General features: G+C 43.8%; 1 protein-coding gene and 1 long non-coding RNA gene across 2 annotated transcripts in view; one reads left to right on the top strand and one right to left on the bottom strand.

Annotated features, from left to right (window-relative positions):
- Positions 1-4687, bottom strand: part of TDRKH (tudor and KH domain containing) — a 17289-nt gene extending 12602 nt beyond the window's left edge. The window contains exon 1 of the mRNA XM_059376173.1: positions 4573-4687. The gene's annotated coding sequence lies outside the window, so the exon portion shown is untranslated. The remainder of the gene's footprint in view (positions 1-4572) is intronic.
- A 210-nt stretch (positions 4688-4897) lies between these two features.
- LOC132001488 (uncharacterized) overlaps positions 4898-11281 on the top strand; it is a 19303-nt gene continuing 12919 nt past the window's right edge. Inside the window, exons 1-2 of the long non-coding RNA XR_009399621.1 lie at positions 4898-5028; positions 5265-5377. This is a non-coding gene — a long non-coding RNA (uncharacterized LOC132001488). The remainder of the gene's footprint in view (positions 5029-5264; positions 5378-11281) is intronic.

The following is an 11281-nucleotide window of genomic DNA, read 5'->3' on the forward strand; positions in this document are numbered from 1 at the left end:
TGGGGTTAAAATCAAAATGAAGACCACATGGGCAGGAATTTTTGTTTTGTTCCTCAGTGCACACTGTAGCCAGTCAATAAACATTTGCTGAATAAATAAACTTCTTGAGCAACTCTGTTGCCCATGTGAAAAATCATTAATGGCATAAAAGGGTCTTTATAATCTGCTTGCCTACTGCTTTCACAACCTTATACTTGAAGCTCACTGCTATCAGGGGAACAGGATGTGCTTTCCTGTGTCCCTTCTGTCTTCCTGATCATACTCCTTAGCTCAGTTGGTCTCCCTGGCAAAATCCTACTCCTTCCTCACATCTCAGCTCTATTGCTACACTTCTGCTGAGGCCAGTGTGATTTCCCCTGGCTGACTTAGGGTTTCTCCTTAGCTCCTGCTGCCCTATGAATGAGACTTCCATGATAGCATCTGCTCACACTGTATGCAACTGTGTATCTGTTATGCCTGTGTCCTGGAGAATGGCTTCAAGCAGGCTAGGTCAACCACATCTATTCAACACTTCTAGGTTAGGTGTTATTGTGACATTAAGGATGAAAAGATAAATGTACTGAGTAGCTACTCTGCTACCAGGCACTTTACCTCCATTATTTCAGTTATGTTCATGTAATCCTGTAAGGTAGGAAATGTTAACCCCAATTTTATAGAGGAATATACCTTCTTAGGTTACCTCTTACCCAGAGTCTGGGTTATTATTTAGATATTACAAACCTTACACAGTGACTTTAGGAGCCCCTCTCTCCTTTTTTTTACATAAACTGAGCAGAACAGTACTTGGTGTTTTTATTTAGGAAATTCAAAATTAACACTAGTGGAAAACACTGTAGCTGGTAAAAAAAAAAAATACAGTGTCTACTTTCAGATAGTACAATCTAGTAGAATAAAACAGTGTAGCTTTTTAAAAAATTTGCTTTAAAATGAATGAGAAAATATAATTTATGCTATGATTTGCCTCCAGGTACAAAAGTTTACCCAGATGATTTGATATCCAAGAAAAACATTTTTTTTAACCTTAAGAAAAACTGGTTCTAGGAAGGCTAAAAACGTACTCATTAACATAGGACCTATTCAGGAATAAAACTGATTCTAAATGCTTTTCCTGAGGCAGAAAGAAAAAAAAAAGTGCTTTCCCTAAAAGCCTTTCAGGAAGGGTGATGAAGGAAAAGAGACCTAGCACAGATAACTCATTCCAGGGACACTTGGGAGGCTCAGTTGGCTAAGTGTCTGCCTTCAGCTCAGGTCATGATCTCAAAGAGGTACTGGAATTGAGCCCTGAGTCTTCCTCTCCTTCTGCTCCTTCCCGGCCCCCGGCCCCCACGCTCTCTAATAAATAAAATCTTAGTTTAAAAAAAAAAACCTCATTCCAAGAAGCAGATAAAAATCATGGTAAGACTGCAGGTGGGCTTCTTACTATATTCAGACAGAAGACTAAATTTTGCATCTGGTCTCTACAGCTTTACTGACCAGCAAAAATGAATAAAGTTCTTTAGAGAACCACCAGAAGTTTGTCTATATTTTTAAAACTTATGTTTTTAGATGATAGTTTTAAACAAATTTTATTCACTGTCTTGCCCACTCAGGCCCAAAAGAGAAAACATTTAATTACCTGGGTGAGGGACGCTTTTCAAGTTTCTTGTTATTTCAGACAATTTGTTATTTAGTAAGAAGATCCAATATATATAGTATATCACTTTTGGAGATTTAGTATAGACATGGAGAAATGTGGCTGCTTTTTTTTTTTTTTCTTTTTTAGTAGGTAGGAAGAAAAGGCTTGAGTTTAATGTGTGTTAGAGTTATGAGGTTCCTTTCCTAACTGGATTTAAAAAAAAAAAATCAGTTTCTCTTTTTTCTAGGCTGTAAATAAAACCTTTCACTGATTTCTGTGAAACTTTGGGTGGTATCATGTTTGCATATACCAAAGGAAAGGAAATAAGCTCTGTCCCATAAAGACTTCTGCTTAAAGTCTTGAATTTTTGAACCTCAAACCACTTCTTATTTTTTATTCTGGGTATTCAGAAGAGAGTTCACTTCTTTTATCTAGTGGTTACTTCATATATTTTTTTATATGGTCTCTAAAGTCCAAAGCTCATCTTCACTATTATAGTGCCTCATTTAAATAATGCTCTTTGTTATGGGCTGAATATGCTGGGGACATATTTCAAGGAGGAATAAGAATTCTCACCCTGAAATACAATCTAGGAGGAAGGATAAAACACCAAAACAACTAGCTACAGACAATGCAAAGACATTATAAATTCTTGGTTAAAGCAACAGCTGGGGACACCTGGGTAGCTCAGTTGGTTAGGTGATTGCCTTCCACTCAGGTCTTGATCCCAGGGTCCTGAGATTTAGCCCTGCACTGGGGCTCCCTGCTCAGTGGAGGCAGGGGGCTGCTTTTCCCTCTCTGCTGTTCCCTGTTTGTGTGCTTGCTTTCTCTGTCAAATAAATAAAATCTAAAAGAACACAAAAACAAAAAACAAAAAAAGCAACAGCTGGGGGGAGCTAGAACTTAAACGATTTTTTAGATGGCAGAGTTGAAAACTCTTTAAAATAAAAATAATTTTTCTGCACCCAAACCAATAAATATTTAGTATCCATTATGTGATTGGCCCTAGAGGATACAGCAGTCCAGACTTAGTAGCTGATTTCATGGGGCTTCCTAACTGGCAAGGAAGGTCTTATCTCGACAGGCAAGAGTCTGTAGGTGTTAAAGGTTTTGGGAAAGAAATCTAGGTCTGTGAACAAGAGTGGTAACTGAATCCATGCTCTAATGCTGTCTGCCTTTTAACACATTTCTGACCATAATTCATGCCTAAGAAACCATAGAATTTTAGAATTGGGAGGACCAAAGAAATGATCTGATTCCACTAATAATGTTCCAACTGGGGAAACTGAAGCACAGGGATATACAGGGATTTCCCTAAGGTTACACAGCTAATTAGTCATTTCCATACAATGCGGTATGCACTGTGGTTTGAAGACCAGTCACAAAGGCACCTCTTTAAGGAGAAAAAAAAACTAACAGAATTTTCACCCCAGTTCAGAAACTGTAAGGATCAAGGCAAAAAAATATCTGATATTCCTCCTACTCTGCTGCCAATGCCCCCCATCCCCCGCAATCCCAACTTCTCATGCTTGGTTGGGTTTCATCACTATGGGCTTCCATAGTACTCCAAATTTCACTTTATAACACATAGCATTGCTTGTAATTCTTTACTAATGGCTGTACTGACAAGAATGGAAGGTAGCAAGTGTGGGGTAGGAAGACAAATTCAGAGGATAGTTCAGGTGCCAATGATGGAGATGGAGAGGAGAGTTTTAGTAGGTAGAATACACATAAGATCTAACAATTGATTCAAGGTTCAAGGGTGAGCCAAAGAGCTAGCTATCAGGTTTCTCATTGAACATCCAGTAGATGGTGTCTGAGACACAATATTAATGATTTGGTGGTGGACGAAATGTGGTGGGAAGGTGAAGGTCCATGACGAGGATAAATTTATTATTTATTCAAATACTCTATTTGAACTGAAAGCAAAATTTCACTTAACTCCTTTTCACATATTACAAATGAAGTTTGTGGAGCTACCTTAGGTCTCAAAGAATGCATATCTACTTGATTAATCAAGTATGATTTTACTATAATATGTATATAATTTCATATGGTTTCTCTTTTAAAATAAGTGGGAAATATTACAGCAACAGGGATATAACTGTATAGTACTGAATGCCAACTTGTATTTAATTTTATTACTTCAAATTGAATGTGAAAAGGAGGTTGGCATTTAAGACCATCATTCTAGGGGAAACTGAGTAAAGAGGAGACACGTGGATGATTTCAAGGTGAGAGAAGCAGATAATAGTTTTCAGTAAAAACCAATTTTGAAATGTCTTGATATTTATATGAAACAGTTGCTATTTGATATGCATAAATAAGGCTTACTTTTATGTTATTTCAAAAACATCGTTAGGAGTCAAATCATCGTAAGCTCCATGGGGCAAGAAATCTCTCACTCCCTTATCTCCAAATAACCAGAACCTACAAAGTAGCCAAAACATAGTGACAGGCCTGTTGAATTGAAGCAGCTTGTTCAATATTCTCATCCTTGTTACATTTATTTTGAACCAGAGTGAAGAAAGTCAACCCGTTCAGAGTGAGAATAGAGTAAAAACGTAGCTTTGACGGGGAATCTTCAGACAAAACCTCAAGAAGGGAAACTGGGAAAACAAAAACTCCAATTTACTATTCAGACGACTGACTGAATAGTCATCCTATTAGAATAATTAAAGAAAAAGCTGGAGAAAATAAAAGGCAAACTGATGGCGGTTCTCAGTCTCAAAAAAGATCTCTCGAGGAGTCCAAAGTAGCTTGGGGCAAACACTCCGGCCCCGGGTCCGTTGTGGGACCAGAGCATGTCCTCCGGATTCGGTTGGTAGCCCGCCGTTCGGCTGCCCCATACCCTCCCGGACGCCTCCCTTCTCTCAGCCCCATAGTCCCGCCTGCTTGTTGCCCCCGGCCCGGCCTCTCGCGTCCCCTAAGTTTCCGCGTCCGGTCCCAGCCTTTACCGCTCTCCAGTCAGCCGTCGCGCGCTCCGCCTCGCACCTAGCCCCAGCGGCCGTCACCTCCTCCCTCTCGCACAGCAACTCGAGCCCCGCCTGCCTCGCTTCAGCCGCCTCTGCCCCGCCCCGCAGCCCGCCTGCACCAATCAACGCCCGGATCGCAGTCCGACCAATCGCCTGCCTCGCCACAACCAATCCTTCCGCGGGCTGCCCCTGAACGACGGGGCCGCTGCGTGCCGATACCCAATTACCCGGATGGACTTCAAAGCCGGCCACCACGTCACCCAATAGGAGCCAGGGAAATCAGACGTTGTTAATTGAGACTGCACCTGCTGAGAATTAAACAGCCAATTAGAGGCTTCGCGGAATCCTGCCCGCCCACCTCTAGTCCAATTACCGAGGAAGCTTCAACGTCCCCTAATCTGGGGGAAAAAAATCAGCGCTCCTGAGTCTGGGACCAAGGTGCGAGGGCGTGGGATCACGCATGCTTGTCACCGTTCGCAAAAAAGTAGTGCCTTTGTACAAAGCTAGTGTCACCGACACCCCAGTTACCGTGGGGAGAGCAGCCTCCTGACCGGCGATGGCGATGCTCCGCCACTTTTCCTCCGTGATCTTTTGCCTTGATTGGTCCTAATACTGTGGAAGGGACACAGGAGGCATGGAAAACTTTTTTTTTTTTTTTTTTAAACATGAAACAGGCTCGGTAGAGATGGAGAGGTTGAGGGGAAAGAGGTGCTCGGAGTGAACAGACGATGAAGACGGCCACGGCAGCTGGGGAGATGGAGAGGGACCCGAGTTGGAGCGCCCCGTGGTAAGGGAGCTACGGGTAGTGCGGGCGTCAGGGGCTCGCCCTTACCTAGGGATCGAGGGGAGCGTGTTGGCGACCGGAGCAAAGGCACGGCTGGGGGCCCCGTTCTGTGCAGCGCGGCAAAGGGGGTGGGCTTTCCCAGGCGGCGGTTTCCTTGGGGAGAGGGCATTCTAGGCGCTGTTCCGGACCGTGGACCGTTAAGGACGGTTGGGCCCTGCTACCGCCGTCGGGCGGTCTGGGAGCCTCGCGAGCCGGACCCCGCACTCCCCGGGGCTCACCCGGGGACGCGGGGCTGGACGCTCCTCGTAACGTGGAGGTCTTTGGCACTATCTTTTGTCGCTCTGGCTCACGATGAGCACTCCGTGCTTGTTGAAGGAGCGCCAGATGGTATCTTTGGTCAAGTAGAGCGATGCCTTTGGGCCTCAGGATTTCGCTTTGTATTAATTTTAAAAATGTACATTTTGAGTAAGTAATACACATTCTACAAAATTCATAGACTTTAACGGTTATTACGGTGAATAAGGTCTCTCTTCCCTCAGGAGGCAACCAGTTTTACCACATTCTTGTATTTTTTTTTTTTTTCCCACAAGATTCTCTCTCTCTTTATTTTTTTTTTTAAGATTTTATTTATTTATTTGACAGAGATCACAAGTAGGCAGAGAGGCGGCGGGGGGACGGGGTGGGCGCGAAGCAGGCTCCCAAGCAGGGAGCCCAATGCGGGGCTCTACCCCAGGATCTTGGGACCATGAACTGTGAGTGGAAGGCAGAGGCTTTAACCCCCTCAACCACCTAGGCGCCCCCACAAGATATTCTATAGTAAACATGCACATATATTCATATATATATATTTTTTTCCCAGTTGATAATTTATTATTATATTTATTATCCGTACTGTTCTTGCCATTATATAGCCTAGATAGCTTACCAGCACAGCATATGTGCTTCATAGTTTCACAGTAAGACTGAGGGATGTATTAAGATATGTTTAACCAGGGGTGCCTGGGTGGCTCAGCGGGTTAAAGCCTCTTCCTTCGCTCAGGTCATGATCCCATCGGGCTCTCTGCTCAGCGGGGAGCCTGCTTCCCTTCCTCTCTCTCTGCCTGTCTCTGCCTACTGGTGATCTCTGTCTGTCAAATAAATAAATAAAATCTTTTTTTAAAGGCATATTTAACCAGTCCTTTCACATTAAATTGATACTCAAGTATACTTCATCTGGCTGATGTTTATCTGTATAATAAATCCTAAGCTTAGCTTGTGTTCTCAGATTTCCGTCCTCACACTCCTGGCCCAAAGCCTTCCAGTTTGGCAATTCCGGAGCCACAATGCAGCACTCTGCCTGCCCTCCAGAAGAAAAACTTTGCCATATGGGGCTACCGAGAAACCCCAAATGATTATCTTCTGCACGCCACTTGACTGTACTGCAATTATACAGCCTATGTGGGCACTAATGCCCTGTCTGGCACAGCCTGAGCGCAGACCTCCTGAACGACACCTAGAAAGCTGGCCCCAAACTGAACACATCGGACACGTAATGGCCTTAGGTCGTCATCTCTTCCCAACCTTGCTTTTCAGGCTTCAGAACCTAGACCTTATCTCCAATCACTGCCCAGAGGTGAACGTGATGCAGAAATAAGAACTCCTCCTCCCCCAACGCAAGAAACCTTGTGGTTGGCATGTTGTCCAACGTTCAGTGTAGGAGAAACCTGCATGCTCAATGAGGCCCCGCCCATGATTGAGGGCCGCCTTGGGCACAAACACGCATTATGACCCTAAGCCTGAGTCCCCTATTCAAGTAACGCCTCTCATTGGCTGGAACAAGAGCCCTCATACGGGGCTTGCCATGTCCATAGGCCCCCAGGCCTAACCAGAGCGTGGGTATTACATTTGTCTGTACCCAGTGTTCTGCTCTAGAATCGCTCAATTGGGGGGACACATGATGCAGAGAACAGGACTCCTCCCTTCCCACAGAATGACCCCAATCTCTTAGGAGCTGGGCAAATCACCAGAGAGGGAGACTCTTCCACGCCCCATGATTCCACCCCTACATTAAACGACCATCGTGAATACAACACTCCTATGTCTTTTTACTTTGCTTATGGTGGTATTTTTGCTAGGCAAATATTTTTATGTATTTGAATTTATCACTATTTTTAAATAACTTCTGGTTTCCTATAATATTTAGAAAAGCCTTCTACCAAGATTATTAAGAAATTCTCCAGTGTTTTAAAAAAATACTTTAATCGTGTCTTTTTTTGTATGTAAATATTCTCCTGGAATTTATTTTGGTGTAAAAGTGTGAATAGATAACCAACTTAGCTTTGTTTTATTCATCTCTACTTATTGAATGAACCCGTATTTCCTCCTTTTTTTTTTTTTTTTTTAATTCTACCTTTATAAGACCCAAATTGCCATATGTATTCAAGTCTGTTTCTGGATTTTTTGTGTTCTATCGATCTCTTTTCAATTCTAGTACCATACTGGTTTTTTAAAATTAATGTACATTATATATTTTCTCATCCAAATTTTAAAAATTGATGTATAATATACATATAGAAAAGTGCACAGATGAAAAGAATACATTTTTTAAAGATTTTTATTTATGGCAGAGAGAGATAGCGAGAGGGAACACCAGCATGGGGGAGCTGGAGAAGGAGGAGCCCAATATGGGGCTCCATCCCAGGATGCTGGGATCATAACCCGAGCGGAAGGCAGACTCTTGACAGCTGAGCCACCCAGGCACCCTGAAAAGAATACATCTTGATGAATTTTCAAAAAAGTAACACATTTGTGTAACCAACACCAGATCAAGAAACAGAACATTACCACTCAAAGCCACCCTTGTGTTCCTTCTCAGTTAATACTCCCCTCAAGGGAGTAGTGGGCTCTTTTGATTTCTAATAGCACAAACTAGTTTTGCCTCTTTTTGTTTTCTGTATAAAGAGAATCAAACAATATGTACTTATTTATGTCTAGATTCTTTTGTTTGGCATTATTTTTGTGAGATTCAGTATTGTTGTGTGTAGTTTTAGTCCATTCGTTCTCATTACTGTGTAGTATATTGCGAGAATATACCCCAAGGTACTTTGTGATTGTACTGTTAATTTTATTTTGATTGTAACCACATATTGTTAATTTACCCAAGGGAGAATTGTATTTGTCATACAGAATCTTCCTACATACCCATCTAAGCCATTGGTGTTCTGTCAGCAGCATTTTAAAGTATTTGTCATATAGACTTTACATATTTCTTGTTAAGATTATTCCTCAGTATTTGACTGCCTTGATTGCAGTAGCCACGTTTACTTTTTAAAAGGTAAACCAGTAGTTCAGACCTAAGCAAGAATAACCATTGTTGCTATAAAAAGTACAGGCCTGCTTTATGGACCCATTATCTTCTAGTTCCAATAGAGGTGGTAGGCAAAAAGGATATGAAGTGGAAGTCCAAAAACGAGGATTACAAATTAACCACAGGAGGAATTTCTTAATCAGAACAGCAGAAAACCAGGTGTAATCCCTTTCCACAGAAATTTTTTGAAGGAGTGTTGACTTCTAATTAACTTTTAATTAGCTGAACAGAGAGGTTGGCAGTAGAAGGGACAGGTTTAGGTGAGAGGATTTCAAACTCTCAAATCCTATTTGGGATTTGTCATCTCATGCACCCCTCCAAGAGCCCGAGTCAGGATTGAAAGATTGTGTTATGAGGCTGGGATTGAATGAATTGCAATTTCTGTGTCCTTACTTTCAGTTTTGAAGAGTCTGTCCTCTTCCCTTGAAGGGTCTTCCCTTGAAGGGTGCAGGAGTAGGTGATACCAGTTAACATAAGGTCTGGGTTTTCCAGAGCATTCAGTGAGCATGTGTTTCCATTCAATAAGCTAAGCAGGAAAGTGGACCTTAGCTAGAAGGCTGGGCAGTGAGAGGTTCTCAAAGGCAGTAGCCTGGTTCCAGAGCCTTTCCTGCTTAAAGAGTTCCCTTCTTGGACAACAGGCAAGTAATCCAGGCATACAATATTCAGCCAGCTGGGTTTTTAGAAAACAGCATTCATTTCTCCCTTTGTCTGTTGTAGGAGTTACCCCATCCTCCCCCATGACTCAAGGCTCTGCATCTGAAACCAGTAACCCAGAGGGCGGGCCTAAGTATCCCCAATTATGCTGTGCTGCTCTTTAGTCTTTAGAGCAGATGGATGAATTGTGGCAGGTGTCCTCTACTTCTCTGGTCTCCACCACTCAGCTCTATGTCTTCCTACTTAATTCTCCTTACAGAGAAATTTGGAGGAAGAGGACTCAGGAGTCCCTGATATCAAATGCTCTCCATCCTGAATCACCACCACACTCTCTTCTTTGGGCAAAATTCCCTCCCCACCCCGAACTCTCCTGCCTCCCACTGAGAGCTGGAAGCTGGTGGGAGGAGGGGAACAAAGGAGAGGAGAAGCTGCCCTGACCTGTGCTAACATCCATTCTGTGCCATAGTCCTTCCCAGCCTTTCTCCTTGCCTATGATGGACCCTAAAGAGTATAGGCTTGTCCTCAGCCTTCCCTGCCCCTGCTTCTGATGGCAGAGCTTCTTCACCTGCCTTCCATGGAGCCTGTGATGGTTTCAGGGTGACTGAGGACAATCTATAAGCATTTTTTTCATAGCTCACTCCAGGCATTCTCAGAGGGGTCTGTGATTCCAAAAAGGCTGTGGATCATTGCCTTGCAGGGCTTTCATCATTGAATCCGGGATCCAGCATAGCATAGGAAATAGAGAAATTGGAATGTGTCAAGGACCAAAATGGGGAGTGCCCAAATGCTGCCCGAGTATTTAGGGGCCCAAGTTTCTCTCAGCTTAGGTGAGACCATGTCTGAAATGGAAGAGAGGAGAGTGGGAGAATGAGGTAATCTCAGGAAGGTTCTGTCAAGCAGGGGTGGGCAGAAGGTAGACCTTCTGGTTGTTCTACCATACTAGAAATTACCGAGCAGCCTCTCTATAACCTAAGAGGTTTTTGACATTAGAACCCAGAAAAGGAGGAAGTCTGAAGACTCCAAATTTTGAGAGGCTCTGTTGCTGGCACCCAGGATTTCAGTTCAGACCATTTGATCCATGGAATTTCTGCCCCTTTCTGCCAGTCCCTGGAGCAGAGGCAGCAAGGACATTTGGAGAGGGAACTGAGAAGAAAGGGTAACAACCAACCAAACAACCCCCAGCTTCTTGAGTCAGGCACCTTAGTTCCTGAAGGCAGGGGAGGACCAACAGCTGGCTGTGTCCCCCTAAGGGACTTGTTCTGAGTGGTGGGGTGGAAGAGGAGCCAGGTCAGACCCTTCCATGGAGAGGCCCTGGGGAGGGGTCAAAGGAGCAGGCAACGACTAAAGCAGCATACTTTTTTTTTTTTTCTTTAAAGATTTTATTTATTTGACAGAGAGAGAGATCACAAATAGGCAGAGAGACAGACAGAGAGTTGAGGAGAAGCAGGGTCCCTGCTGAGCAGAGAGCCCTATGCGGGACTCGATCCCAGGCCCCTGGGATCATGACCCGAGACGAAGGCAGAGGCTTAACCCACTGAGCCACCCAGGCGTCCCCTAAAGCAGCATACTTAATGGGAAGCATTTGGGTTTTGATTCCCGACAACCCCGAGTTCAAAACCAGCTGCCTCACTAACTAGTGTGTGTCCTTGAGCAAGTTCCCTCAATTTGTTTGACCCTGTGAAGAGCCTCTGTTGGGTTGCCCCCACTATGTGGTCCTTAGTAATCTCCTCGCACATACACACACCACTAGCACGTGTCCCTAGTTGCATTTACATGCTTCTACACACACACACACACACACACACACACACACACCCCCTGTGCAGTCACACCTGGGCTGAGACACACACACACACACACACACACACACACACACACACCCCCTGTGCAGTCACACCTGGGCTGAG

Source organism: Mustela nigripes, chromosome 14 (genome assembly GCF_022355385.1).
Source record: "Mustela nigripes isolate SB6536 chromosome 14, MUSNIG.SB6536, whole genome shotgun sequence".
Classification (NCBI taxonomy): domain Eukaryota; kingdom Metazoa; phylum Chordata; class Mammalia; order Carnivora; family Mustelidae; genus Mustela; species Mustela nigripes.